Here is a 26132-nt window from a genome sequence, read left to right on the forward strand (position 1 = left end):
GTTCGTTCATGAGTTGTTAGATTCAAATACTCCTTCCTGCCTTCTCACTATGGTGTCAGAGAGGGTGTTGATCTGAAATCATCAGCTACAGGGCATGGTAATTCTCAAGAAACACCTCTAAACTGCTAGATGCATCTCATGGTTTGCCCAGGCTGCTCAATAGGTCTGTGGGAGGGTGACCCAGAAAAAAGAGGTTTCCCATGTTTCATTGAAGCCAGTATATAATTGCTGTCTTTCTTCAAATGAAAAATGGGGAAAATACTACCTAAATGTTGTTTAGCGACCCTGGCCCCCACCCCTTTGAAATAAACACTCTTTCAATTAGGAATAGTTGTCACTAGGGACAGTAATTCTGTGTCCTACCAAAACAAACACAGTTGTAATTAGTTTTATCCAGGAAGAAAATTAACTCTGTTTATCTTGGCATAATTAATCATTGACCTCTTTCTGTCCAGGCAGCTTGGGGGAGGGCAGGGAGTTGGGGGTTGTGATCTATAGCAAAGGGGCATTCCAGGACCCATCTATTTCTTTTGTAGTCACACAGCTGTCCACATGAGTTATTTAAAATAATATTCCTAGCCAAGAGTGGTGGAGCTGCCTCTCGGCTGGGATGGGAGGGACATGGAATAAAGCTGTGGTTTTATGGGTTCTGTCTTGAGAGGTTTGGATGAGAATGAATCAAATAGGCTTGAAAGCATATGGATCCCAAGCTGTGCTTGAATTTTTTATGTCTTTCACCTTGACTTTCAGGAGTTCTGTGTATAGGGAAAGAAACCCCAGGAAAGGAAGTTTTTTTGTTGTGGAGGAGGTTATTGCTTTGGGATTACGGATATGTGTTTCAGTCCTGATTCTGACATCCTCTAATTGTGTGATCTTGGGCACGATATTCTTTAACAGTCACTCTCCAAGTTTAAAAATGAATGAACAATGCCCAAACAAACAAAAAGCTGTGGCACAGAATCAGAGTTATATCCTAACCTGCAGGATGGAATAGGCTTTAGAAGTTGATGTGTGCAATGCAGATAGTGCAGGGTCCTCCGCTTCCATAAATGCTGGCAATTCTTGTAAGTTTTGTATAACTGACTGAGAGTCTTAGGGTAGGAGTCTGTTCTCTTCATTTCCTTAGACCTACAATTCTCAGAGACTCTCCTGTGTGTCAAGCTTGTCTGTGCCCTGGAAGTATAGAGGCATATTGATTAACCATGACCCTTGTCCTCACAGAGTATACGTCTAATGGGGAAGATAGAGGAAATGAAGGAGAAAAGTAAGGATTGAGATACATAAGTGACAGATAGTTAGACCTAGACAGATAGACCTAGACATTCTCAGTGCGTTACAAAGCATGGGGAGCCAGTGTGAGACTCCCTGGTAGCGGTGCTATTTAGAGACTGTAGGGAGTCTGATTAGCTCTGGACTTTTCAGTGGATACGTTAGTAATACTTCATCCAATCCTCATGATAACTCTAAAAGCAGGCATTAAGGAGGGGGGAACAGGGCAGAATAATTGGAAGTTCACAGATGGTAAGTCATTAGACTTCAGTTGCATGGCTAAAAAGTGGTACACCTAGGATGGTAACCAGGTTCTTGCAATGGATGCTGAAGGAAGTCTTCTGTGTTTTGTCAGCTTCACCTCAGAGACTCGAGCTGAGACTTAAAGGCTGGAGTCCTTCCCCAAGATCCTGAATCAAGGCATTAAAGCCATACAGTCCCCAGGGCCAGAGTTCACAATGGCTCTTCCAAATCAAGACCTCTTGCAGAGGGATAATGTTAGACAACTAGTTAGGGTGATTCTTATATCCTCTCCAACTGTTAGAGTCATAAAAGGCTACCTCTGCTGTGGTGCTGAGGCAACTCCTTGTAGACAAGAGCTATGGTGCGGGAAGGATCTTGTCCTCTAGATAGGGGAAGGAGGTAATGAAATTAAGAAGGCCACATCTGGAGCTGAGACTCTTTAGAAGGACCCTGAAGAGCTTACAGTGGACAGAGGGTCAGGCTGGCACTGGACAGAGGGGCAAGCTGGCAAGGCAGAGTGAGGAGCCAAATTAGAGAGCAGGACTCCTCCTGTCCTTAGAATCAATGGGTTCTACAGCAGAGGGCAACTGTGAGGATTGCACCTTGAAGTAGGAGAGAGATCCAGAATATAGACAGTTCTTCCTGCCCACTGGAAACACGGAACAAAATGGCTTTGGTACCATTGCAGGATGTTGGGTTTCCCTCTCCCCATAATTATACAGGGAACTGGTGGCCAGGAGAGTTGGACTTCAGTGGTGCAAAGAACTCTGGAAAAGGAGGCAGCCACAGATTCTTAGGACCCCAAGGTAGGTTTGACCTAGCCACAGTTTCAGAGTTGCAAGAATGAGCACACAGGTAGCAGTAGACATCTGGTGCTCTGAGTCACAGTGAAAGTGAATGTGTCAAACAAACTTGTGTACTATGCTCCAACTTTGCCAGTGACAAGCTGGACAAATTCTACTCTAATACCTCAGCATTTTCCTCTGTATTATGGGATGGCAATATCTCGCTAGAGGAGTTTTAAGGAAGGTTCAATAACTACATCTAACCTTCATAGAAACCTTTAAAATAAGGATCCTATTATTCTCAAACTTGTGGCTGAGTGAGAGTGGTGGTTTCAAATGACTTGTCGGGATAGCCTAGTTTCCTTCCTGGCAGAATCCAGCAAGAAGCCCAGGTCAGTGTGATGCTGGAGCGCCTTTTTGACTGGAATGTCTCTGTCCTAAGGTTTAATGACCAAGTGAAAGAAAACCTCCATGTATAGGTACCCAGCCTCTGGGGAGCGCCTGGTGTTATGATTACCTCCCCCAGAACTGCCTGAGCTCCCAGCTACTCTGCCCTTGCTACTTTCTGGCCTGCACTTCCTAATGCTAGAGTCCCCTCCTTTTGCTATAGTGCTGGAGATCCTACACCACAGAGGTTTCCAGCATGAGCTCAAGAGCCAGGCACACCTGGGTTCCAGAACTGCTCAAGTAGACTGATAACAGGCATGTAAGACTTCTTAAGTAGAGCTAAGGAAACTGCCAGAAAGCTAAGGAAGACTTGCCCACCGCTTCGAATCTGTAGCACAAAGAGAAGTGGCCATGGCATAGAGAGAGTCTAGACACAGTCTAGGCCTTGTGGGAAAGGAAAGGAGGATCACAGAGATGCTGGCACTGTGTGAAGTCTTCCTGGTACAACTTTATATGCAGGATTCAATCAGCGGGAAATCCAGACAGGACTCATTTTTCCCATTTCGGCTTGAAGCGGCTGCCTGGGCTGGATCCCCTGTGGCTCAGATCAGTTCAGCAAACATTTATTGACCACGCATACTGGGTGGTAGACATTTTGCTTTGGATTCATTTTCTGTACCCAGGGGAGTCATTAGGTCTTTGATAGAGGGTGTGTGTCTATGTGTGCCTCTGGTGGGTCTCTCCCTCTCCCTTTCCCTCTCTCTTTCCCTCTCCCTCCTCCTCTCCCTTTCTCTCTCCCTGTCTCTTTCTCTCTTGGTGTGTGTGTGTGTGTGTGTGTGTGTGTGTGTGTGTCTTTTGCTTGTTTTGTGGCTGAGTGTGTGTCTGTGTGCTTTCCTGTATTTCTGTGATGCCTGTGTGTTTGTGCTTTCATGTGTATGTGTCTGTGTGAATATCTTCGCATCTTTATGGGCTGGAAGGGACATGGGAGGGCAACTTGAATACACTAATTCTCACTCTTAGCTTTGAGAGGGATCAACTCCCACTGTGGTCAATGGCAATCCTGGTAGAAAGGAGCTGAAAATGGGATCTTGATAGCTTTGCACTTCCTTGGAGGAAATTGAGGAGCTGGAATCTAAACAGTTTTGTGAGGTCAAGAGCTGAATTTTGTGACAGTTAAACAACGGAGATACTCCTCCAACTTTCCTGTGGGGAATGAGATAGGAAAGAGGAATAGGAAAAGAGGAAGGGTGCTGTAGGTGGTCTAGCTTTGGGTCCAATTCCTCTTTAAACGTCTAGTCATGGGGAGTTCAGTGCTTTCTTTATTTACTGGTGAGGTGGCATCAGTAGGCAGACAGCAAAGGGCAGGCTCTTGTCTGTGTGAGAACACAGACGTATCTGAGCCTTCCTTTGCTTCAGCCCTGGATGCCACACTGAACCAATTATCCTTAGGGGTGGGGACCACAAACTGAGGATATCTTGCCACGTTGAGGAGGGACTGATTGTTAAAGTCAAAAGTAGAGAAACACATCTCTGATAAGCCAAGGATGGAAGGATTGCAGAGATAGATCCTTACCTTCAGATGTGGATGGTGTTCTTGACAGAAGGTGTTCCTGGAAGATGGTGAATTTCAGACTTGGGAGTGTTTATCAGAGGCTAGGTGGCTCATCAGCAAGGCTGGACCATCAGCAACAGTTGCAGAAAGACCAGGCCATGGATTATTTTGTGAGATGGGTTTCCTGCCTCAACTCTTTGACTGAGTAGAGGGATGCTCGTGCAGTGTGTAAATGGCTGCCCCCAATCCTTATACATAATACTTTCTCAGGATTTACTGACGATGGCTGGCTGGAGATAAACCCAGCCTAGTAAGGCACAGATATGCCTTTCTGCAGCGCCAGCTCTATTCAAAGATCATCCAGGGTGACTAGCAATGTCTGAGGCATGAAAGGTGACTTGGGGGCCATGTCTAAGCTGGTAGGCTGATTTCCTCCTTGGTCCCTGCTAATTTTTCCAACCTGTGGTTTTATTAAGTGGGAGGTGTTTGGCTCCCTCTGGTGGCCATAAAAGTCTTTTTAAAATAAAAAAAGTTCGACAGTAATTGTACATATTCATGACTGTAGTGATGCTGTGACACATGCATGAATATTTCATGATTGTATCTGAGGAATTTGTGTGCCTACTCCCTTATGTCTTTCTTTCAGTTAGAATTGTTCAGAGGATGGGAATAGTAAAACTCCTCCTATCTAGCTGTTTTAGATAGTATAACTCATCACCATTAAATACTGTAACCCATCTGTCAGTAGTTTAGTAAATAGCAATTATTCATCTACTCTGTTTGCAATGACTTTCAGAAATGGAAGAAAAAAAATCATTGTATGGGAAAGGTGTGGTGAATGCAAGAGGTAGCAGGCTATTTTAAGAATGGAGTTTCTAGAATGTTGTAGGTAATCTGCATAACTCTAATGACTTAGTGGACAAAATGAAGACCTGGAAGCTAGCTGGAACCAAAGGATGGCTGTGAGCTAGACTCAGAACCACACAACACACCTGAGGTTGTGCACAAGACACTGTTAGCTGAGGAGCCTCAAATCATAGGCTTGGCTATGTCAGCTGTGTTCATTATAGGCTGCATGTATCAATCATCTGGGAGGTTAAAAAGTACTGACAGCTAGATCCTCACTCAAGGGATACCGTCTTAACATGTCTGAAGTGGGAGTGTGTACTAAAAAAACGAAAAGACTTTAGGGCCTAGGGGTGAGATGGCTCAGCTGGTAAGGGTGCCTGATGCCAAGTCTGATGACCCACATGGTTGAAAAAGAGAATTGATTCCTGTGAACCCTTTTGCCTTCACATGAGCACCATGATATGCACAATCCCTTCCCCAACATATGGGTATACAAAGAAATAAGTTAAAATGTAAAAAATTTTCTTTTAAAAGGCTCCTTATGTGATTTCATGGTGGTAAAGGGGCTTAAAAACACCTACATATTTCAGGGGAGACTAGTCTGGCTGTTACTGTTTTTGAGAAATTTTTTTTTATTTATTGGATATTTTATTTATTTACAATACAGATGTCATCCCCTTTCCCCATTTCCCCTCCCTAGAACCCCTATCCCACCCATTCCTCCTTTATGCTTTTTTATTCGATATTTTATTTATTTACATTTCAAATGTTATCCCCTTTCCCCATTCCCTTCCCACCATTAATCCCCTATCCCATTTCTCCTTCTCCTTTTTTTGTCTTTATACTTTTTAAATTACATGCAAGTATTAAGGTCAGCTTTAGGTTGAGGAACTAGCAATACAATAGATGCAAATAGTCAAGGAACAAGCAAGACAATAAACACAAATAGTCAAAGAACACATACAACAATAAACAGAGTCCCATGATCACTCCTGTGATCACTATTTCTAAGGGTGTATCAGGATGACCAAAATATCTGAGCCTACTTCTCTGTCCTAGCCCAAAGTTATTTCATGCCTGAAGCCTACCTCTTTGTTCTAGCCTAAGATTTAGATTCCTGCCTGAAATGTCTTCTTTGTTCTAGCCTAGGATTTAGATTTCTGCCTGAAATTTCTTCTTTGTTCCAGCCTAATGTCTGATTCCTGCCTGCAGTCCATTTCCTTGTCCTTGGTCTTTGTCAGATTCCTTCCAAGCAGTCCATTTTCTTGTCCTTGGCCAATGTCAGATTCCTGCCAGGCAGCCCCCAAAACTCTCCACATCTCCCCTTTTTTATTGCATAAACCAGACTGAGCCTGTCTTAGGTCGTTCTGACAAGAAAGCCTTCCTTACATGTCATGGAATATGCATTTACAGAAGCAATTCACTTCTGTCTTAGGTTGGTAAGGGTCTATGCAGAATCTTACCCATCCTTGGCTTGCCAGCCTGATAAATTAATAACTCTGTCTAGGGGTCCATTTTCAATTTCAAATGATGTACTTTGGCTGCCAACCTGTTGATGTAGTTAGAGACAAGCTTTAACACGAATAAAAGTATTCCCAGGACAAGAAGGGCTAGTGTGATCAAGCTATATATGCCATTCTTGAGGTTTGACCAAAATGGAAATACTGATCTCAGGCCATGGATAATTTTATTGGCATTATCTGCAGCATCATAATTCAACAGAGCAGCATTCTTTAAATTCATAATCTTTTGAGCAATTTCTACATGTAACCTGTGTTCTATAGCCAATGGTGTTATTTTACCATCAGGATAACAGGCTGAAATTTGTCACCCATAAACCTAGACATAGATGTGGATGTTTGCATCCATAAAGAGTTGGAATAAACCCAGGTGATCTGATTTTTTTCCCCCATGCCTCTAATGTAATTAAGTTTGCGTTATAAGGAAAGCTGTACCCTGGGCATACAGAGTAGCAATAGCACTTTGATTCCCAATGGCCATTTTGCAAAGGTTGTCATTGTAATAACTAAGGATTCATGTTGTTGGAGCAGATATGGGCTCACTAGAGAGAGACACCCTGATGGTGTGTTTTCAGGCTTCTGGACTTTGTCACTTCCTCAAGGACTATTACTGCATCTCCTTCACTCTTCCCTGTGTCCTTGTGTGAAATTTAACATCAGTGGGAAAAGGCAAAACACAAGCTACAAGGTAGGCAGCCATGCTTGAAATAAGCAGAGGGTTTTGTTTTTGTTTTTTTGAGTGGGCTGTTCCTATTAGCACAATTCAGTGGGCAGACATTGTTCTGAGGTGCTTGGGGAAAACCATGTGCTGACTTAGGAAATGTGTGAAGCACATTTTATATTCCTGCCCACATCTTCCTGCTGCACTCTCTCTGTTCATTGACTAAGAATTCACAAGAGATGGCTAATTGGGTCCAGATGGGGCTACACCCAGATGACAGGAGTTCTGGATCAGATTAGCAAGAAACCACACAAAACAATGTCAGCAGTAAGAACCACACCTGATTGAATGCTACCCAACACCAGATGCCTTGCTGCAGACACCTGAACATGAAAACAGGTTGTATGACTTTTTCTTGTTATTGCTCAAGGTCTACCTGCCTGCAATAGCACCCCTCCCTGACTTTTCCAAGAATATTATTTGGCAGGAAGAATTTGCAATGCTCCCAAATTAACTCAGCCTGTCAGTGTCTGATCTTGATTATTGTCAGTTATCAAGACACAGGACCTCACACCAATTTAGCCTCTTAGGAGTAGGATACTGCACAAAGGGCACTCTTTGTTGGCCTAAAAGAATCCTGTTATGGTCATTTCACTTTTCAGTGTGGTCCTTTGGTTGTTTGCAGTAACTGAAAGATGCAGCCAAATCAAAGGACTGAATCATGATAAGAGTCTATCCATCAGATTGAAGCCACAGGAAAGTTTCTCTGGATTAAAAAAAAAGTAAACTTCTGTCTTGGCAGCTTATCACACATGTGTACAGATTTTAATATTTTGAAAAAAGGTGAGAATTTCATAGTTGACATTGTTGTCATAATGAGTTGAGCTAGCATTTTCTTAGTACTCTGCTTCAGAGATTTTGCTAAGTTCCTTGTAAATAATAAACACAATTGCTAATTCTTACTATATGAACCTGATGCTGATTTTTCTTATTGCATTTTAACAAACTGGGAAATCTGATCCCAAAATGGTTAAATAATTTGCCTGTGTATCAGTAGTTTGTACATTTCACAAGTGTCAGAGCTGGGACATCAGCAGCACATCTTGCTGCCTCTCAGTGATTCCCACCACACAAAAGTACAAGCATTCAAATGTTCAATTGTCCCAGCAATGGTAGAATGTAATCTAGAAGTGGGAATCTGATTCTGAGCACATTTCAGAGATGTCCAGGGTGCTCTTCTGATGGGAAGGAGAGGGAGAACGATGACCTATCCAGACCAGGAAGTGACCTGTGAATCTGAATTGACCAAGTCACACTGATAACCAGAGACTGTAAGAATACACCATTAGTATCTGTTGAAGAAAAAAATTGCATTGGCACTGATAAAATTCTAAAGGAAATAACAAGGGTCTGTTAGGGAGTTGGAAGTTAGTGTGCTCTGTGATGATCAGGAAAATTGAGATAGACTGTGGTTGTGTAAAACTTGATTTCTGATAATCATTGATCACAAGCAGGAATCATCATGCTGTGTTGATAACTTTTATGCTTAATCATTAGCCTTTAAAAGTCCGACAATACTGCAGTTTTACCCCCAGAGGGCGCTCAGATACCTCTATAGCCTGCAGCTGCTGTTCAAAGAAACACAGCATTGTCCAACCTTGTTCAAATTTTCATTATGTGTCTCTAAGTCAGGGTGTCCACTTACAATTACAGGACATGGCTGAGAACAAACCACTTTGTATCTTATCATTCATGTGTTCATGTGTCCGTCCATCCATCCATCCATCCATCCATCCATCCATCCATCTGTTCTTTCAGCCTAAATAACCTTTGAAAATACCATATCACTCTGGCATTTAAGTTATAGACATCTGAAATAGGCAGCAGAGTTGTCCTTGAGGCATTCATTGTCCAAACAGTTCTCCTCCTCTCTGAATCTTTGCACAGCAGGTCAGGCTTCGGATTTGACAATTTCTTGACATAGTTCTGTATGGGTAAAGCACCAGATTTTTCTTCTATGAAAAGTAGAGGAAGCTTGTTTTCTTCAGTTACATATTTATTCCTCTTGTTTCTTATTCTAATTTTCTGAAACTAAGATCACTTGCAGGCATGATTTTAAAAATGTAGTGTGAAGATCATAGTCATTGAGTTTGTGAAGGTCATGAAAACAAATAGTGTGAAATGTACCCCAGAAACATGATGATCAGAAATCAGGGGCATGGGAATGAGATATGGGAGAAGGCTGGAGGAAGAGCAAGCACATCTTTCTAGGACTTTTAGTCTTTGAAAAGATGACTAAATCTGAGGTGAATTAGGACAAACTCTGAGGATGGGGCTGAGCCTGGGAGAGTTGTGTTTCGAGCAGGATCTGAAGCATCTCTCCTCTTCATATCTCATGAAGTTGTCTTTATTCAAATACACATTTGAGCACCTCTCATATTAAAATGCCTTGGTAAAGGCAATGAATAAAATGTTATGGAAATGACAAACAAAATTTGTGCTACAAGCTTGTACATTGGGAGAGAAAATAAGTAACTCAATAACAATGATAGGCACGATGATAATGAGCACACAGGAAATGTTGTCGGAGAATCTTCAGGATATGGTTTATATAGATAGGATAGGCATGACTGAAATTTCCAGAGTCACAGTGGATCTGAAACCACAGCAAGAAGTAACTGAGTCTTTATTAGCATTCTTAATTCTGAGGGAGCAGCAGATATCAACAATCAACACCTCAGAAAAAAATTTGGAAATATTTGAAACTCCATACATAATAAACTGTGAGAATTAGAAATGGGAGGAGAAAGAGGGAGATGAGGTACAGGCATTAGTTGAGTAGCATGCCTACTGTTATACACAAAATGGCTTTTAACCAGTATTTATCTTGGCAAAATTGCCTAAAATATAGAAGTTTCTTTTAAAAGTTATTTATGTATTTATTTATTCGTGTGTGTGTGTGTGTGTGTGTGTGTGTTGTATCCATGGTTTGATGCTTTCAACTTTAAGCGATGAAGGAGTGGTGAGGGTTGGGAAATTCTCTGTGAAGTATCAGCCCAGTTTTTAAAGAACTGCTGGGGTGGGTGTGTTTATACTCTCTGAGATCCTGGAGTCCTCTGGGAGCAGCAGAGGTGAGCAGCCAGACACAGTCTGAAAAGGAGAGGTGCTTGCTCTCTGCAGGCCCTGTGCATGCTGCCATAGACTCTGTGAGTTCATATGTGTGGCAGTCCTGTTGTGTTTAGAAGGTACCTTGTGTCCCTTGTGCCTTTCATCCCCACTGGCTCTTGCAGTATTCACGTCTCCACTTCCATGAAGTTCCCTGAGCCCTAAGGGGAGGGATTTGATGGGACATCCTATTTATGAGTGAATGTTCCAAGGTCTCACACCCTCTGCACATTGCACTGTTGTGGGATTCTGTATTTGTTCCCATTTACTGCAGGGAGAAACTTCTCTGATGATGGCTGAGGAACACTCTAATCAATGGGTACAACAGAATGCCATTATATTGTTATGTTTCTTTAGCAGAATAGTGTTTTGTTTCCTTATATGTCTATGGCTTATCTAGTCCCAAATTCTTGACCACTAGAGGAATGTCAGGCATGGGGCCCATCTTTTAGAGTGGGCCTTAAATCCAATCAGATAGTGATTGATTACTTCCAGAATATTTGTGCCAGTATTGCACTATCAGGTCACCATTGTAGACTACAGAGTTCATAGCTGAGCTGATGTTTGTTTCTTTCCTCTGCTAGTATGCAGAGTATCTTTGAGTACCATGAACACTAGTCAGTATGGGTGAAAGATCTAAGTAGTCACTGGCTCTACTTATCCACATTCAATGAGTTATGAAGATGTCTACAGCAAGACAGCCCTATTATCAGTCTGTGTAGAGCAATTAATAGCCATAGCAATAACCTGGGTTGCTTGGGGTTTTCCATGGGCACCCAGGGCCAATAACTCAATTATATGAAATTCATTCCTGGCACTAGTTAGTGCCATTTTAAAAATCATACTCATTTTTCAACAAGGCCTGAAGATTGTGGGTGTATGTAAGTTCCAAGTTAATTCTCTATACAGGTAGGAAAAACTTCTATCCAACCTGAAATGTGCACACCATAAACATCAAGTATTGGTACCCTCTCAGCAGAAGGTACTCATTCAGTAGAGCTACATGTCAGTAAATTCCACTTATACATATTCAGATATGCAAAACTCCTGTTTTTGGGTTAGTATGGAGTGAAGTAGAAATTTTTGGTTTCTTTGGCGCCCCAGTCATGTCATGTGATGCTTTTCTGGAAACTCTTATGAGAGGATGTTTTTGTTGAACCAGCCATGTGAGAGGATGTTTTATAGAGAACAAACATGTGGCGTTTTTCTGGAATATGCCCAGAAAAAGGGCCTGTGTTGTTTTGCAATAATGAATGCTTGGGAGAATATGTGATATTTGGAAAAAGTATTAATATGAGCCAACAGTGGATGCTGCTGTCTGGCATTGGTTTGCCTTGCCAGTCTTTGCTGATCTTCATTGGGCTTTGCTGATGCTGGTCTTCACTGATGATGCTTTGGCACTGGTTCACCTTGCCATCTTGGCTGATCCTTGTTTGGGTTGATTTCATGGTGAGAAATGCACCAGAGAACTTCTGGTGGCGTTCCAGTGGCTTTTTTGCTGCTTCTGTGAACTCAGGCTGATTGGCAGAGCCTTGCAATTTCTTCTGGATTCAAGTATCGTTGCTGAATCACAAGTGGTGGTTACAAGTGGATCTATTTACCACTGCTGATTTGTATGAACTGAACTGCTGATATCCTGACAACATAGATTGGATTTGCCCCAAAGAACTATTTCTAAATGAGTCTGCATCCTCCTTTGCCCTATCAATCTTTTCTTTCCACTACCTCTGGTGGGTGGTAGGCAAGAAGGGAGGTTAAAGCATTTAAGTAACCTCATTAAAGTAGATTTTGAAAAATATAATCCTACAGTGGGGCCTTTGGTCCCTGCTTGAGATTGTTCCACTACGTTGCAGACAGGCTTTGGTAACTTGTTGGGTCAGTCTTGGCAGCCTTGCCTAACCAAATATCTTTGCAATAATTTTTGTAGGACTCTGTTCTCCAGATAGGTTGCACCCTGAGCTTTTCAGATGATGCTGGGAGCTGTCATCTCTGAAATTATTTATTTATTTTAATCTGTGTTAAACAACCAGTCCACCTAATTTTCAATAACTCCTTAGTCAGTTTTTTAAAAAGGCATATATGAGGAGAGCTCTGAGAGCACAGAGAGTGTACCCTCTTTGGGGATAAATGGAGGTGACCATGGGACTGTCATCATGGACTCTGTGTGAGCCTGACACTGCACCATTGCTACAGCTCTGGGGCTCCAACAACTTCTAGGAGTTATGGGTTCTGTTCTTAATTTCTTTGTGCAGGCAATCAGTCCCTTTTCTCAATATATTACAGTTTTGAGTCTCTTTATATGAAGGACTGTTTCCCTGGTTGCAGGCTCCAGCTTCCGTCAGTAAAAGATTCTATATCTAAATTGAGGAGTGGCTCATCCCTCAAGTCTGGCTATGAGGAGAAAAAAAACCTTTGTAATTTTTCTGCAGTCATGGAGGGAGCTCCCCACTTTATTAGCAAGTATGTGGTCAGATAAATAGATGCCATCTTCTTGGATGAGGGGAGAGGGCTTGTCATTTCTCTTAGTCTATATTTTGGAATGGGCTGATCCCTGGAATGTACCCAACCAGAATCTGGCAGGACTGGCTATTAGTCAAGGTTTGGGAGCATTGCATTTTTGCAGATGCCTTTGGAGGGATGGTATCAGGCAGTCTTGTGACAGCCTTCTGATGGAAATTGGACACAATATTTTCCTCTGGGGAAGCCAGTGGTGTTTCCTTGGTGTTTTTAGGCTTAACAAACTTTTCAGGACTGTGTGAGCCTCACATAGGGGCTGTGCAGAACTCCCATGATGAGATCAATACCCAAGAAGAAATCAATCATAGAAATCAATCATAGTTTGGTTCTTTGAAAGCCAAACTAGCCAAGAGAGAGAGAGAGAGAGAGAGAGAAGATCTACCCAAATTAAGAAAATTATAGATTAAAAAGAGAAGTTACCACAGATTTCAGTGAAATACAGAGGATCATTGGTTTTCACTTTCATAGTTATTTTTTTCAGGGTATTTTTCTTTGAGACAGTTGTGAATGAGGTTGTTTCCATGACTTACTATGTTTCTATAATTATATGATATATATCAATATATTATATATAATATACATATATTATATAAAATATATTATAATATATAATATATTATATAAAATATAATATATTATATATCATTCATATATATATATATATATATATATTACTAAAATTTAGGGCAACTAACTTTGTATTTTAATTTTGTGTTCTTTCAGTTTTCTGAATGTACTTATCAGATCTAATAGTTTCTTTATATAGTCTCTAGTGTTTGTCATATACAAAATCATATCTGTAAATAAGGTACTCTGACTTCCTCCTTTCTATTGATAACCCTTTTCTTTCCTTATTACTCTAGTTAGGACTTTAAACATCATATTGAATAAAATGAAAAAATAGACAAGCTTTTCTTCTTATTGATTTTAGTGAGACTTCTTTGAGTGTTGATTTCTCATTTAGTGCAACATTGGGTACAGTTTGTCATAGTAGCATCAATTATGTAAGAATATTTTCCTTATAATATCCTTTTGAGTTTTATCTTGGATGGACACTGGATTTTGCCAATGGCCTTTAATGCATTTATTAGGGTAATTATGACATCTTTCCATAAATCCATTTGTGTAGTGGATTACATTTATTGATTTATGTGAGTTAAACCATCCTTGCATCTCTGGAATGAAGCCAAGTTTATCATGGTAAATGATCTTTTTGATGTTTTGTTTATTTATTTTGATAACCATTTTTGAGTGTTTTTTGGGAATGTTTGTATATATACCAAGAAGATTAGTTACTTATTCATTTTTCACTATGTCTTTTTCTAGTTTTGTTAGCAAGATAATACTTGCTTCATTAAAAAGAATTTGATAATATTCTTTTCTGTTCTATTCTACAAAATTATTTGAGAAGCATTGATTAAAGGAATGGCAAAATTCAGTGAGGATTTCATCTGGTTCTGAACTATTTTAAGCTGAAAATTAAAAATGAAAATAATTTTGTAGTTGGATGGGTGCCCACATTTCTCTTTCTATAGCCTGCAGAGAAATTTGAAGAAGGTTTTAGTACATAATCAAATACAGATAAGGTTCAGAAAATTCATTAAGAATATTGTGGGAGAGGAAATATCTACACTATGGATAGACATATCAGTGTTCAGTTTTGTGTGCCATTTTGTAATGCTCAGCTCTCATATTGAAAGCTGTTGTAAATTTTATGTTTATGTTCCATTTTCTCATTTACAAGTTTTCAAGAGCTCCAAAACTGGTGGTGCTCTGTAATCTAGGGTTACCATGGGAGACGATCTCTTACACCTTACTTTGTGCTCAGCAGTAAACCAGGTTCTCCATGATTCCTGGAGAAAATATTATCCTCAAACTCTTGGTTCATAGTTTAGATTTCAATTCAAAGTATCAAAGTATAAACTTTCCCCATTCTACATGATATCTCTTTAACTTACTTAAAAATATAGGTGTGTGTGTGTGTGTGTGTGTGTGTGTGTGTGTGTGTGTATCTGTATACTGAATTCCCTGGAGCTGGAGTTAGAAGTGGCTATAAACTGGGATACTTGGAACTGACCTTTGCTTCTTTCCAAGAATAGCAAGTGTGTTTAACCACTGAGCCATCACTCCAGTCCCCATATTTGCTATCTCTCGAGATATTTCTTTTGGCTGATGGCACTGTAGTCATGAGAAGGGGGTCAAAGAACAGAGGATGTGCAAGGCAGATGCTTTCTACTGCTTCAAGAGAGTGTGCAATCTGCTCACCTTACTTCATAACCACAGTGTGACATCAAATCTTGGAAATTCTACAGTATTTAGGTGTGACTTGAGAAACCTTATCACGTCACTTTACACATCATTACTTCTTCTTGGGGTTTGTTTTCCCCAAGTTTAAGATTAACTTATGGGCTTGCTGACTACTTTTATGATTTTAGGAATAAAGCCACTTCAGTAAAGGGAAAGGCTGTCAATGCCTTTTACTTTTCTGTATAGTTACCTATTTTGTTCTAAAAATCATTGGTTTCTTTAGTTCTAAAAATTCTGAATTTTACATTAACTTAATTATTTACTTGTGTGTGAGCATATACATTTGTACATATGTGGGCATGCATGTGGAGGCAAGAAGAAAATCTGCAGAAGTTGGATTTATTCTTTTAGACTGTGAGTCCCTGTGATTGTGGATAGGGTGTATAATACTGAGTAAAACTCATCACTTTATGGCCATTGGGAAGAACATGGAATGAAAAGGATAAAGGGACAGAAAGAGGAGGGGGAGTGGGGGAGACATGGAGAGGAAGGAGGAAGGGGGAAGGAGATAAAGGTAAGCTATTATCACACTATCCTCTCTAAGGGAGTGATCTCAATAACTCACTTTCATCAACTTGACACTACTAGCCTTACAGGTTTCACCACTTCTCAATAGCATTGCAGTGATCAGATGTTTACCATAAGTGTCTTTGGGGGTGAGATTTAAGATCTTAACCATAAGAAAACTATTATCAATGATCCCTTCTGTTTTTCTCCCAGTCCCCAGAGCACAATCCAGGTCTGGTCCAGATCCTTTCCTAGGTTCTTTGTACCTTCTTTCCACTATAAGTTCCTACCTTTTGAATGGAATTCCATTTCTCTGAGCTGGGTTATGCCTTGGTTCTAATTATACCATATCTTGGGAACTATGGGCCACTATCATGATTTAATTTCTCTGGGAACCTTTCTCTGATACACTCCCTTAAAGAGAATTGATGCAGTTGGAAATCACCTCCTCTGTGGGCATCACTAATTGCTACTACGTTTCCTTTCCTGACCGAGAACAAAAAGTCAGGACACAGGGTCAGCACTTTGCAACTCATATACTTTCTCAGGAGTCAGACTAAGAAAACCTCATCTTTCTTTGTTATTGACACTCCTCAGCCAGCACAACACTATTTTGATAATTGTTGCTTTTGCTATCTAAAAACACTCCTGGCGCTCCTGTTTCTCTATAATAGTGTCTGGCCTTAGCTTGCACTGTCAGGACAGTGTAATATACTCAGAGACAGTCATCAAAATCAGAGCCAATATATATACACAATGTGTAGCACTGCTGGATGACAGATGATTAGACACTCAGTACACAGGATTTATTGGTGATCGCTATAGTTCAATTCAATACAGTTACTGTTTAATTATATAAGACTTTAATGACTGAAGAGCACACCCAAACCCCTAAATATTCATGTGAACTGCTCTTTGGCCATCCATTGATACAGTAATAGTTTCCAAGTTATTATTTTAAGAGTGCTATACACTTCTTAATATCATACTTACCAGTAACTATTTTATATATTTCAGATAGAGATATAAATGGCTTAAGAAATTCCCTTTTGTTGCTGGAGAGGAAAGTTTTCCCCAATATTACTGGCCTTTTGTTATACCACTGTGCTTTTCTTGTCTTTCCTAGTCTATTTTCTGTTGATATAGCAGAATACATGTATGTGTCTAGATATTTCATAAGGGGGCTTATTTAGTTTTGGAAGCTGATAATGATAAATCAACAATATGTATCTCTTTTTGTTCTGTTCTGAAAAGGGCTCAATGGGGCAAGTCATCACCATAAAGGGAGAACTTGTGAGAGACCAAGTACTGAGACTGGAATGAAGCCAGTTTGCTTTTCACAACTCGCTACCATGGGAATCAAACCTTTCTGTGGGAGGCTCACTGAATGACCTAATTATTGTCTACCATGTCCCAACTCCTAAGATTCTACTACCTCAGTCCTCTCCAGCACAGACTTTTAAGGGACACACTTATACTGCAGCCAAAACATAGCATCATCCAAAGGGGAAGAGGCATTGTGGTGTATCGATACCACTAGGTGTATTTCTCAAACTGTATGGGAATAACTTATGAAAAGTTAGCTGCTATGGAGATTCCATCCCTATTCAAATTACTGAAAATCTGCTTAAGATTCCAGATGGCATGCACATTTGTTCTAACATAAATGGGCTTTGAGCTGGACACAGAGTGATTGGTAAGATAGAATGGACGAGAAGGGAGAGTGAAGAATTCCATTTGGCTCTTACAATTGATCAATATTTATATGCACAGCAAAGCAAACTGCTGACAAGCTATAACTTAGCCTCAGTTGTCATCAGTAGAAACTATAATCAATCTGAAATCTTCAGAAAAATATCAATATTTGATCACAATTTTACACTTGAAGATATTCTTTTAGTCTATAGTTTTTGTTATTGCTATTATTCTATTCTGTTTCACAACTTTAAAAACTTAAATATTCTTGTGATTTTTCAAATAATGCCAAAGCTGAATTGAGTCTGACACCCTTCAGGGTCCTAGTCATTTGGAGCTAGGGCTAATAGAGACTGTGGCTTAGAATTTTAAGATGTATATTAGAAGTCTCCTAAGTACTGACTAGTCTGGGGTGTCCTTGAGGAGCACACACAAGATATTTATCGAGACTACAAATGAATAAATGAATAAGTCTTCAGTTTGGGTGTGCCTGCATTACCTGTTGATAAAGCACCTATTCTCAATGCTTGATGTGAAATTACATCACCTTGGAATCTAATTTGTAACATTCATAATCTCTCCACTCTTTTTCACTATAATGGCTGGGGAGTCAGAGTTTGCTTATTTTCTGAGTATATCCTCCTTATTTAAGCTTCAAGAGCAGTGTTAAGCCAATAAACAAAGGCAGCTCTTTAAACCTATGGATTGTACACTTGTGCATCTGTAGGTGAAAACAGCATTTAGCCAAAAATTATTATAACACTGTGGTACATTATATTATATATAATATTATACATTATATATCACACATCCCATATCATATATTATTGTATCATATACTATACATTATGTATCATATATCACATACCATATATCACATATCATACATCATATATCACATATCATAATCATATAATATATATTATATATATTACATGTCACATGTTATTTTGCATTTTACATCTTCCATCTTATATATCATATATTATATATCAAATATCACATATTAAATATCACATAACACATATCATATTTTATATGATATAGTACATATTGTAAATTTTATATCAAATATATTTATATATTTATTATATATTATATCATATACTATAGAATATATAGTATATGTGATATACCTTATAATATATGACATGACATATTATATATGTTATAATTTACACACTGTATTTTATATGTCATATATTTTATGTCATATATGATATATGATATATATTATACATCATATAAAACATATTGCATATCATACTTTACATATTATAAATGACATATTATGTATTATATGGTATGTATAAGATATTGTATAATCACATATCACATGTCAAATGTCATTTGTCATATGTCATGTATCATAGATCATGTCACGTGTCATATATCATATTATGTATATTTTATATGGCATATTTATAAAAATATTCATATAAATGTTTTTGGTATAATATATTACATTGTATATAAAATATAAAACATATAATGTTTTTATTTACATGATGTGTATATTATATTTTTGTAATTATGAATTAATAATTAATTAGAAGCCATATTAATTCTCACAATATGGTATAGCAACTATTTTATAGATTTACATTATTTTGTCTACTACAACTAATCTAATGATAAATTAAAGCACTGGGAAATTTTTAATAGGTTAGACACAAATAATGCATTATTTTATAAAAGGAACTTGGTTGTCTATTAGAAGACATGAGGGTCCTAGGACAAATACCATATGGAATCTAAAGGATGAATGTATTTCAGGAAACAGTGATAGCTGGGTCTATAAACTTCCTACTCCAGAGGTAACCTTTCCTTTTTGTGAGAAAACAAACAGTAGCTTTGCATATGGCATTTTCATGATAAGTTCCTTGTATAATATTTCTGGTAGTATTCTTTATCTTTAATAAATGGCTGAATTTTTTCAATTACTTATTTTTGAACCATTCAAAACAATGACTTGGTTTTAATTTTTTCATCATGTTAGGGAGAATTCCCCACATATTGTCTTTAATTATTCCGAATTATATTTTCTTGCTATGACCAAAATACTTAACTGAATATCCTAAAGGAGAAATTTTTTTATTTTAGCTTAGGGTATCTGAGGAGTCTGACGGTGGTTTCCAGTCTCTGTTTCTGGGGCATTGTGGGTGGAACAGGAAGGAGTGGGAATGTGTTATATTTCCTTCAGCTCCTAAAATTTTGAGAGGCTTTCCAAGATAGAGCTATCACTTTGTGGTCATGTGTTCAACATACGAATATGTGAGAGGCATTTTATATTCAAACCCTGGCCCGTAAAGATTCAAGATCTTCCCATAATGCAGAAAGCATTTAGTCCATCTCAAGAGTCTCGAAGTTCTTACCAGTACTAATATTCTTCAAAAAATTCTGAGTTCAAAGTCTTTTTTAAGGCTCAAAGCCACCTTTAACTGTGATTTTGTACATACAACATAGAATAAACATTCTCATTCTGAGAGAAATACCAGAGTAACAAGGCGTGATGGAACTGAAAAAAAGACAAAACACAGGGAAAAAAGTTAAATCCTGTAGAATTAATTAAATTTAAAAAATTAAATCCTATGGAAATAGCTGGTATCTAGTGTTTCTGATGTGATATGATCACTAGATATAGAAAGACAAATACTTAATTTCACTCTCACAAGCAACGTAAAACACTCAAATACACAAAAAGTAGAGAGTAGATCATCAGTATTTGCCATACTTGCAATGAACTAGGAAAAGGGAGAATGAGGTGGTCATTAACCAACAGTTAGCTGTGCAAGATGACTGAGTTTTATGCAAGGTGGCCACAGTTCACATACTTTAATGTCTGCCTAGTGGGTAGTTCTCAGGAGTACCTACCACAAAAAAGTCATCTATGATGTAAGGCATATGCAAATTAGCTTGACTGTGGCAATTCAGATTTTATATGTCAAAATACTAACTTGTATTTGCATATCTTAAATAGACGGTTTTAGTTTACTAAGTATACTTCAATAGATCTGAAAGGAAAAAAAAAACAAATTGGTTTTGAGTAATGGTAAGTGAGGGGATTTCCTTCATTCAGGACTGGCTTTCACAAAGGCTTTCTGTTTCTGGTGCTGACTTACCTTGGCGTGGCTCAGGTTTGCTAATTTGAATTATGCAGTGTGAGTGAGCTGGCTTCTAGCTTAGTTTGGCCCTTCTCCTTTCTGTTCACAGGGTAACACTGGCTTCCAGGGTACTGTTTCTGAGAGCAGAGGGAGCAATGTCATGCTGACGTTTTTGCATTGATTAAACCACATTTGGGTGAGTAATCTAATACTTTGTTTACAATGTGATGCTGCTATTTCTAGGGTATAGACTGTAAATTATTTTTAATCCTAATTTTCCTAGTACATTGGCTCCTATCGTGTATTGTTCAACAAGAGAGGTTTTCTAATGGACAGTTTGAAGAAAGCTTGCAAAGATCAATACTTGACATTTCAGTTAGTTCAGAGGCAATAGATGCTGATAAAGGTAGTTTCAGAACACATGTTGCCTTCTCTAGGTTGTTAAAACACTAATGAGAAAAGAATACTTGGATACTTATTCCTCTTCAAGACAATGATTATCCTTTCCCACGTGGTCCAAACTGTTTAAACTAGACTCCTTCAGGGTCAACATATTACCTTGTTAGAAACCTAAGATGCTAGATGCCAGTGGTGGACCAATCTGATAGTTACAGAAAGGATACATTCAAATCCTACTTGTAGATGTACATCTGTGTTATAAACAGGTGCATGTTTCTTAGAATAGCATACGTTTTGATCAGCAGTGATCATTTTAACTACAGATTTGTAATCTAGTGCCCCAAGAAGAGATCATGAGAAACATGCTTGTATTACCTCCTCCACATGATATACTTTTATGTTAATTATCTAACTCAGTGAAGATGAAGTGCTCTTTTCTGTGTAGGAGAAGTGATCCAATATAAGTAATAGAGGAAGATCCATAGATGGTTAGTCCTTACTAATGGAAGCTGTGCAATCAATGGTTTCATAGGAAGAGAAGAAGGAGGGAAAATACATTTTTTAAAAAATGTTTGAGAACAGAAACCTTCTCTCCTTTATTGAATACATACTAGATTTGTTCAAAAAGAAAAAAGGCTGATTGACATCCATAGGATGAAACATCTTGTTCACTTGATTGTTAAGGGTTCCTGCCCAGTAGTAAACCTTGGACAACCATGCTAATAACTATGACTATAACCAGACCTTTTTTTTTATCAACATTGATAGATACAGTCACATATTTTCTGAACCATCTGTTACTTTAGTCTAACTCAATTCATTTTCAGAGTTTAAGTAACAAGCTAGTCTATATGAAAGTTCTCCTAAGTCAGTGTAAGTCTTCATGGTCACTTAGTGTCTCTATCAGAGACTCAATTGCTTTAAATAAAATTTTATTTTCATTTAATTATTTGAACATGAATCTGTTTGGTCTGGGGACACACAAGCATCTGGACAACACATGGAAGTAGCTGAAGTGATAAGAGACTGTGGTCATGTGTGCTTGCTGCCAGCCCCTGTAGTATCCATACACTAAATACTGGAAGCCCAGAGTGGACAACACAGACTCAGGAGGACATAGGTACCTTGTGTACATTTCAAAGGCAGGAAGTACAGAGCTCCAAAGTGTTAGGAGACAGGGAACTCTGTAGAAGAGGTGTTCTGGGCCCTGAGTGTCCCCACCCTAAGGAGTCATTAAGAAACAACCTTGAGTGCCATCACCCAGCCTCAGCTAGAAGAACATGGTAAAAATGGGGTCCTGCTGATCTGGAGATTACTAACGCCACAAGGGTATCTTCTGGAGTGTGGACAGAGGGCTACAGGAAGAAGCCACCCACATAGTCTTCCTCTAGAAACAGCAACAGCAGTATTTTTTTCTTTTTAATTCTTAGATCAGCTAGAAATTAGTCCAAGAGTGTTCTGAGGCCAGGTGGGCACATGCTTCTTCTTTGCATTTGGGAAGAGCACAGAGATGAATCTGAAGTTCATGATTTCTTGTTTTATGTGCCCAGCGTGCATCGTTCTGTGAATGTAAGCCATGCTCATCTTCATCCAGTTGTGACTAAGTGCCTTCTACAATCTGTTGGCATTTGGAGCTCATTGCTATGATTATTGCTGTCTTTTCTTCAAGGGCTCCACCTACTTTATAAAAATCTGTACTCCAGATTCTATCCCTATATATGTCAGTTATAGCTTAGAAGCCATTCACCAACACAAAGTTCACGAATTTCATCACCTCATGGCTGTATCTATAGAAAAAGTGATAAAATCTTTCTGTAATTCCTCTGGCAAATTGCAAGCAGTTAGAGGCCATTCAGGTAGGAAATTCCTAGGTGGTTGCAAGGGGGTGTGGGTACAACATCTGGAGATGGACCCTGGACAATCTGTGGTCTCAACTCAGCAACATGATCTGAGGACTCTTGGGGAGTTACAGCTCTTTTAGGTGGTGGTCGGTGATACAGCTGGTCATCTTGGGGCCTGAGGAAAGAACAACCTCTGTGCAGGTCTCTCTTCTGGATCTTGGGAGCTGGGCTAATCAAGATGAACCTCTACACAGGGTGTGTGTCATTCAGTTTTGCTCCAGGAAGGGCTTGCCCAGGCTGATCAGGCTGTATGACTTGCTGGTAGGCTGCTCAAGGACAGTCATGGCCATATTGCACCTGATTTGAGAACCAAGACTACGGAACTGATATTTCCGTGGAGACTTAAGGGAAGGCTTGGGAGATAGCTTCTGTGCACACGCAGGATCCCTCAGAGGCTCAGGGAGGTCCTATAGGTAATGTGCAGAGGCAAGGGATAATGGCCATTTCAATTGCCTGATGCCCAGGACATTTTGGGGCTGGGAATCATACACAGTGTTTATCATGGGCATATCTGGGGCTGCCTTGTTACTATTGGGCATGGTCTCTTGGCTACCCTAGAGGAGTCTGTCAAAGCATTAGGCAAACTTAGGTCGGATTTGTCTAAATCAGAGTGGTTCCAGGCTGGCCTTGAACGCAGAAATCCACCTGCCTCTGTCTCCCAAGTGCTAGGATTAAAGGCCTGTGCCACCATTGCCCGGCCTTTTTGTTGTTGTTGTTGTTGTTGTTGTTGTTGTTGTTTTGGAGTGGTTCCTTTTTTAAATGCCCACAAACTTATATGATCTCTGTCACTTACATATTGCACATTCAAGGGTTTCTACTATAAAGGTCTATAATTAATAGTTATAACACCAAACAAAAATCTGTACTGTACATATTAACACATGCATCAAAACAGTTCTGGTATATTCATCAGACAAGATTGTTTAGACATAGGTTTATGACAATAGAAAGTTTTTCTTAGCTGAGTGGTTACTACATTGGGTGTTTGGGATCCCAATGTAGCACTGAGCCTTTCTCAGGGTGAGTTTTAAGCACAAAAACTGCGCTCTGGGTTGACATTGTTCAGTTAACAAGAATAGTTATCCAGAAGTGGAACTACAAAACCAATAAGCAAGGTTAGTGCAATGTGTTAGTATACAGTTTCCTAAAACTATGAATTTAATGTATTAGGCTTTTGTTTAGTTTTGGCAGGTGGTGCAGTCTATGTACTGAGTTTTACAACCTGAGCAGTACTTCCATCATGGAGTCAGTTAGTATATACCATATATATATATATATATATATATATATATATATATATATATATTCATTTTTAAAAATGATTTAATCAACTCTGATGTTAGATGTTAGCTTGAGCCAAGGAGCTCAAGACTATCCATGGCAACATAGAATGACTGTTCCTCAGGAAAATAAATAAATAAATAAATAAATAATAAATCTTTGAGAAAATAGATATTCGTGGATAATGACTATCCTGAGCTTTCCCACAAAATTATATATGCACTATACCAAGTTCCTTACAAAAATCTGTTTAGAATTTGTGATTAAGTTTGATGTATAGGTAAAAATTAACAGTAAATTTATAAATAATACTTTGTCAATCTATGAGTTGTTACAACTTTGCTTTCATGTGGCTCTTTAATTTCTCTAAACAATATTTTAAAGTTTTCACTGTGTGAATCCTATCCTCATTTTATTGGACTTTTTTCTATATATTTATTTTTATGTTATATTTATAAATTATATTTTGACATAATGTTTAATAATTATATTTTAGATTTAATGTTCTAATTATAGTACTCAATGCTAAATTTATTTTGTTTCATGTGTGTAATGTGTGTGTGGGTGTATGTGTGTGTGTGTGTGTGTGTGTGTGTGTGTGTATGTATGTGTGCTTGTGTCTATGTGGTCAGAGGCCAACATCAGGTATTTACCTCAATAACTTTCCATTTTACTTTGGAGACAGAGTTTCTTACTGTACCTCAAGTTCACTGGTTTGGCTAGATTGGCTAGCCACCAAGCCTCTGGGATCCACCTAGTACCACTCCTACACCTAACACTGGGATTACAGGTTTGTTCCCACGTTCCACTTTCATTTGCATTCTGGGCATGTGCACAGACCACTCTGTTGTGAAGGCTCCTCTATTAGAATATCCCAGCCCACACAGGACTGTTATCCTTTTTGTTCTTATTTTTGTTTATTGTAGGTTTCTCCTCCTCCCACAATTTTATCAGAAGTGAAAACAGCGGCAGGACTTTCCTCCTCAAAAATTTCCCTCACTTTCTAGAATCTAGTTCATTAGTTATTGATATCCTTAGTTGTTTCATGGGTATTGCCAGTCTATAAACTTCTGGTTTACCACATTCTTACTTTAAGTGTGGGAGCAACTGTCTCTCAAAAGTTAAACTTTGAAATAACTTTCAAATATTCATCATTGCTTTAAGTATCAATGTAAAACTACTTCATTTTAGAGAATAAGAGATAATTTATTTTGCAGCCAAATATTAATGGCCATGGCCTGGAATACAAATTTAGATGAAACTGCTGGAAACAGTTTCATGAAGTAATAGGACAATGGAAAGCATAAATCAAGATACTTATATATTAGTGGGACTATCAGGTAAGTGGGTTACAAGCAACATGGGAAAAGTTCTATAGCCTTCAGGTACTATCTGATGATGCCTTAGGGTTGCTGGATGCTATGGGTCTGTTTATATATTCTTACATTTTACTCTATTTTATCTTTATGTAGGTATGTGCATTTGAGTGCCAATGACTGCAGAGGTGAAGCTGGAATTACCGTGATTGTGAGATGTCTGATGTGGGTTCTAGGAATTTAACTTGAAGGACGTGAACTTGCAAGAGAGTATGTACTCTTAGCCACTGAACCGTCCTTCTAATCTCACTTTCTACACATTGTTATAAATAAATTCACTGATAGCCACTAAAATGCTAAATGAGACACAGACTGTGTAATAAATGCCTACTTTAGGTGAGTAAAGGAAGCCCAAGATAGTTGGTCCTGGATCTGCAACATTCCAGCTTCATATAATCACAGAAATTTTAATCATCAATTTTAAACATCTACAAAACTTTGTAGATATTTAACACAGGTGAAAATTTTTTTGTTGAGAATTTCAGTTCACACAGAAACAGTACAAAAATTTCAATCTACACAAGAATTCATTCCAGTCTTACAATTTGTTCATGCATTATTCTTTATAGAAAAATAATTTCATCAAGGATTATGCAAGTCACTAATGACTATTT

The 26132-nt window shown here is 38.7% G+C and overlaps 1 pseudogene; it reads right to left on the reverse strand.

The window, feature by feature from the left end:
* Positions 1–22391: 22391 nt before the first annotated feature.
* LOC114637420 lies at positions 22392–26071 on the reverse strand (annotated as a pseudogene).
* Positions 26072–26132: the final 61 nt, after the last annotated feature.

Source organism: Grammomys surdaster, unplaced genomic scaffold (genome assembly GCF_004785775.1).
Source record: "Grammomys surdaster isolate TR1022 unplaced genomic scaffold, NIH_TR_1.0 100, whole genome shotgun sequence".
In the NCBI taxonomy this organism is placed as follows: domain Eukaryota; kingdom Metazoa; phylum Chordata; class Mammalia; order Rodentia; family Muridae; genus Grammomys; species Grammomys surdaster.